At 36.4% G+C, this 5,474-nt stretch overlaps 1 non-coding gene across 1 annotated transcript; it reads left to right on the top strand.

Moving 5' to 3' along the window:
* Positions 1-340: 340 nt before the first annotated feature.
* Positions 341-447, top strand: LOC141597994 (small nucleolar RNA R71). The gene has a single exon (XR_012523199.1). It is a non-coding gene; the product is annotated as a small nucleolar RNA R71 (small nucleolar RNA).
* Positions 448-5,474: the final 5,027 nt, after the last annotated feature.

Here is a 5,474-nt window from a genome sequence, read left to right as displayed (position 1 = left end):
GATTGATGAAGATGCCGTCATGGCATTAACATGATGCTTTGGTGATTTTGAGACTTCTTCAAGTCTAGCCATTGCTTTCTCGAACTTCAAGTTGATAGTATCGATATGGGAGCTAAGTTGAGCACCTAATTGAGTAACGGCGTCCACTTCGTGCTTTCCTCCTCTAGTAGCCTTGCGAGGCCTACTATATTATGAGTTATGGATTGCCATCTCTTAAATTTTGCTCCAAGTTTGGTTGTCATCAACCTCGGTGAACATCCCATTCGATCCCATATTAAGGATATTTCTTGAATCTTCATAAAGACCAATCCAAAATTGTTGTACCAAGAACCATTCACTAAGTCCATGATGAGGACATGAGCGACAAATTCCTTTGAACCGCTCCCAAGCTTCATACAAAGATTCTTCATCCCTTTGCTTAAAACCCGTAATTTGAGCTCTTAGCATGTTAGTCTTTTCCGGTGGGTAGAATTTTTTGTAGAAAGCTAGAGCCAACTTCTTCCAAGAATCTATTCCGAGAGTAGCCTTATCAAGGCTCTTCAACCATTGTTTGGCGGTGCCAATTAGAGAAAAAGGAAATAAGACCCATCGAATTTGGTCTTGAGTTACACCGGTTTGTGAAATCGCATCACAATAGTCACAAAAAGCCTCCATATGAGAATGAGGGTCTTCACTAGGCATCCCCCCAAATTGGCTTCTTTCAACTAATTGGATAAATGCGGATTTGGCAATGAAATTTCAGGTTAGATGTTGTGGTGTGGGAGTACCATTGGGTAGGTCCTCCTCGGTGGGTACGGAATGTGATGAAAATTTAGGCATTGTGGGTTGATTTTGTGGTTGATTTTGTGTTGGGTTCTCCTCACCTTCTCTTGCAAAAGGGTTGATGAACTCAATAGTTGGTTGAATATCTACAACCTCACTAATACCTCTCAAATTCCTCCTAGCAAGTCTTCTATTGGTTGTCAAAGTTCTTTCAATTTCACGATCAAAAGGTAACAAGTCACCTTGTGACCTTCTAGACATGCAAAATATCAAACAACTTGAAAACAATTAGAACAAACCTTGAGAAGTTTTACTTCCCCAAGGCAAAGAAAGACACAACTAATAACAATATAAGGAAATCTAAATCAAGCTAACACCGTCCCCGGCAACGGCGCCATTTTTGATCGGTCCGTTTCGTGTTCACAATTGAATAGATGTTGTCGTTGGGTCACGTCCGAATCAAAACACAATTTATAACTTCACAAACAACTCTACAATTAGTAAAGAGGCAAGTAAAGGTCGGATCCCAAGGGACGGGAATTGAGATGAGATTTCTATTGAAACTAGTGGTGTCTTAGGGGTGTCACAATTTGGGTAGATGTAGAAGGTCACTAAACTAAATAGCAATGAAAGTAAACAAGCAAGATGAATTAAAAGGGTTGTAAACAATTAATAAAAAGCACTAGGGTGTCATGGGGTCATAGGGGAATCATGGGATTTGATCATACAAACATGTTCTCAAATTATAAGCAAGCAATTATTGTTGTGATGGATTGAGTTAGGTTATATCTTACAATCCTAGGAAAGTTTGGGTCCCGGAGCCGAATCGATTAGATTGTACAACACCTACAAGTCGACTTAATCTTCCCTACTCAACAACATGCATGGTCTAATGAGACTCGAGTTGGTTTATGTCTTACAAGTCTCATTGAAAAGATAGGTGATGGGTAAAAAATGCAAGGATTCATAGGCTCGCATTTCATCAAACATAACATGTGCATGAGTTGAGATCAAAACAAGCAAGCAAATAAACCATGAAAGCATATTAATTTAAGCATGAATCATTCCCCATGTTGGTTTCCCCTAATTACCCATTAACCCTAGCTAGGTGACTACTCACTCATTATTATGTTGATCATGCTAGCAAGGTTGTCAATCATACCAACAAAATGAAACATGATGAACAAATGAAAATAATTAGCAATAATTAAAAAGGGATTAAGAGAATTATACCTACTAATGATCCAATAATAAAGCAAAGATAAAAGAAGTACTTGATGCTTGATTGAGAGGTTGTCAATCTCCCAATAATAACCCAAATAATCTTCAATTACCCAAAATAAAGGATGAACAAAAGAGAGATTAAGGCACGGCCAATCCTATCAGCACTTTAGGCTACCGCGGATCCGCCTAATCCAACCCTCAACCCTTTCCCTTATTTTTCAGACATGTGGAAGACTGTTTAATGCACATACTCTGCTTTGTCATGCATGTACACGGTTGTTTAATAAACATATGTTGCCGCGTATCCTAAAGCGGGACGGGAAAGGGTTGAGGGCTGGATTAGGCGGACCGCTACCGCGGATCCGCCTAATCCAACTCTCAACCCTTTCCCTTATTCCTCATTGTAAGGTGAGGTTGCATTTTGTGAGGCTGTCAAAGTTAATGTTGATTAGTTCATGCAGGTGTAGGGTTGTTTAATGTACATATATTTTTCTTTCATGCATGTGCAACGCTACGTCATGTACTGATAAGGAATTTTGTTTTCATGAATGTGCAAGAGTAAACTGATTTTCTTACTCAAATTGCTTGGGTCAACAGCATCAGTTGTTGCAGCTTTCGATTTTGCTGAAAAATAATCTTTGACTGACCGACCTCCTTTTAGTAGAACTTTTTTCTTGACTGCAACACTCTTTCGCCCCATATCTATCAATCATTTGAGGGATATTGTAAAGACAGTTGAAAGACAAACTGTTGTACAAATCACATGTTTATAATGAAGGCAGATTGCAGCATTTGACAGTTAATTATGTTTCAAAACAATGGTGAAAAGCATAATACAACTTGATAAATACAGATGAAAACTAAGTAAAATTGGGAAATGAAAGAACATAAGCTGTGAAAGTCAAACCAAAAATATAAAATATATATATATATGTCAACCCAACATTCATAACAACTTCTACAATCCAAAATGCCAAAACTAATTACATAATTATTAGTAAAGCCTGACAAAAAGGAACATTTAAACCTGAACGTTCAATACCCTAAGTGGCCTAAGTACAAATACAGTACGTTGGCCAGAAAGTTGTACAAACTTCTGATAGACCTACGTCAAATCAACGACTTCAACATAAGAGAACCTTCGACGAGCTAGTAAGGGTGTTGCTATTGCTTTCGCTTCTTCATGTGACAAAGGTGGCATATCCCGCAACATCTCATTAACTTGCTTAATTTGACTGTCATTAAGTGGATTGAGATGGGTGTTCTGAAAAACATTTCTTCGTTGGTGAACATGCATGAAGAATTTGGCTACCATATTACCCGTCATAAAACACTTGCATCTTTTGGAAATTAGTCTACCACGACTACGCACTATCCTCACGCCATTAATAATGTCATTAAATCGCAAAGTTTGCAGGTAAGCTATCAGAACACCAGGTGAATACGGGAAGAAAAGAAAGAGTTTAGCCCACAATTTGTAGACAGTGGCCATGCTTGCCCTATCAGAGCATTTATCAAGGTGATTAAAGATTTCTAACACAAGATTTGGATCAGTTAAGACATCATATCTTGATTGATTGCGACGATCAGTGAACTCCACTTTGGTAACTTGACCAAGGTAAGTCAGAGAGTCAGTTTTCTCTTTGACATAATGTTGGATAAAAAGTTCTCGTTTTACTTCCTCGCGATTGACTACCCAACCTTTGCACCAATTTTCCATTTTTTAATGTTTCTGTATGCAGAATTGAAAAGAAGGAATACTTTTAAATGGAGAAAATATGAAAAAATTTACTTCACTCAGTATAATAGTTACTAACGTTAGTAGCTTTACTCACAGTGCATATGCTACTTAGTATGCATTTTTTGAGCTTGAGATTTAAACAATTTCAGTAGAAAATCAGCAACAAACATCAACAACAACATGGGGAATCAGTGTTTGATTATTGCGTAATTAGGTTAATTAGCGAAAATGTGAACAACAAGACTACAAATCTAAGAATCTGTCATATAAGGACAATGAATTAGCGTAATTAGCAAAAAATTTGGAAGTTCAGTCCCTAATTTCATGATTTCAACTAATGTACTTAGTTTCTTAACTTCCCCAACCCTCATTTCCAAGTTTCCCCAATCTAATTCACCAAAACCCTAATTTAACAAACATAATTCATTATTCCGACTGTAACACATTAATGAAGGCGTAAATTCAACTAATATGGTCGACAAATTTAAAAATTACAAAGACAGAAACACTGAAACCCTAATTTTGCAAAATCAGTCCCTAATTTCATGATTTCAACTAATGTACCTAATTTGACAAACATAATTCATAATTCCGACATAAAAAATTAATGAAGGCTTAAGTTCAACTAATTTAGTCGACATAAAAATTGCAAAGACAGAAACACAGAAACCCTAATTTCGCTAAAAATTAATCATGAATATCGGAAGTTTACCTCGTTGAATTACCAGGCTCTGTTGCTGGAAAAAGCGTCGAAGATTTTGATCGGCGAGGAACTTGATCGGAATATTTGTGACCCTCGAAAATGGAGGAAGGATATAGAACGATGTTTTCGAAGAGAGAGAAAGGGAGATGAGTGAAAAAGGGGAATTTGTAAAATGAAAATGATGGACGGGTTTGGGTAATAGCGTTAGTTACTGATACGTGCATTTTATATAGTCTTTTTAGCCTATTTTATGCACGTATTTCTATGCTTTTATCGTAGTTTATTGCTACGAAATGCCCCGAACATGCTACTTTGGGTTATTTTGTCTTATTTGCAGGAATGGACCGAAAAGTAGTGAAATCAAGTCATTTAACGTCCGTCTTGCATGCATTTGGAGGAAGAGTAGATTTGGAGCGGGAATTATAGCTGTTTTGGGATGCGTGAAGCTATTTCGAGAGCTAAAAGGACAAGTCAAAGTCAAACTAACGTGAATTATAAGCTGCTGAAGTCAAGACCTGTTGGGAAATGTGTCCTCAACAATAGTGCGATCACATGATTTAAATATCATTATTAAATCTCATTTTAAGAATACAATTGGGAAGTAATATTGTTACTGTCAACTGGTCAACATATATCGGTAATGATTGGCTGACTAGAGTTTGACATTACTGTCGTGTGACGGTGGTGATCAGTTGACCCTATAGGTCATACCTAAAGGGCAATACTCTTAATTGATTATTTAATTAATCGTATAACGTTGCGAGTTAATTAAATTACTTGAAAATTGACGGACGATTTTGGAAGTAAAATTTACGTATCAAATTGAAATGTGATTAAATGAGATACGGTCTGAGTAATTGAATTGTATCATTACTCGGATGAAATTATTGTTTAAAGAAACAATCGGAATTGAATGAATTATTATAAATACAATCTGTTGTGATTTATAAATTGGTAAAATATTTTGGCACAAGTAATTATGAAATTACTAAGTCGATTTTTGTATGTGACGTATTTTTATTAATACGTTGATTTTTAATGTGT

This window comes from Silene latifolia, chromosome 8, assembly GCF_048544455.1.
Source record: "Silene latifolia isolate original U9 population chromosome 8, ASM4854445v1, whole genome shotgun sequence".
Classification (NCBI taxonomy): Eukaryota; Viridiplantae; Streptophyta; class Magnoliopsida; order Caryophyllales; family Caryophyllaceae; genus Silene; species Silene latifolia.
Note: the sequence above shows the minus strand (reverse complement) of the source record. Positions and strands in the feature narration are given on the sequence as shown.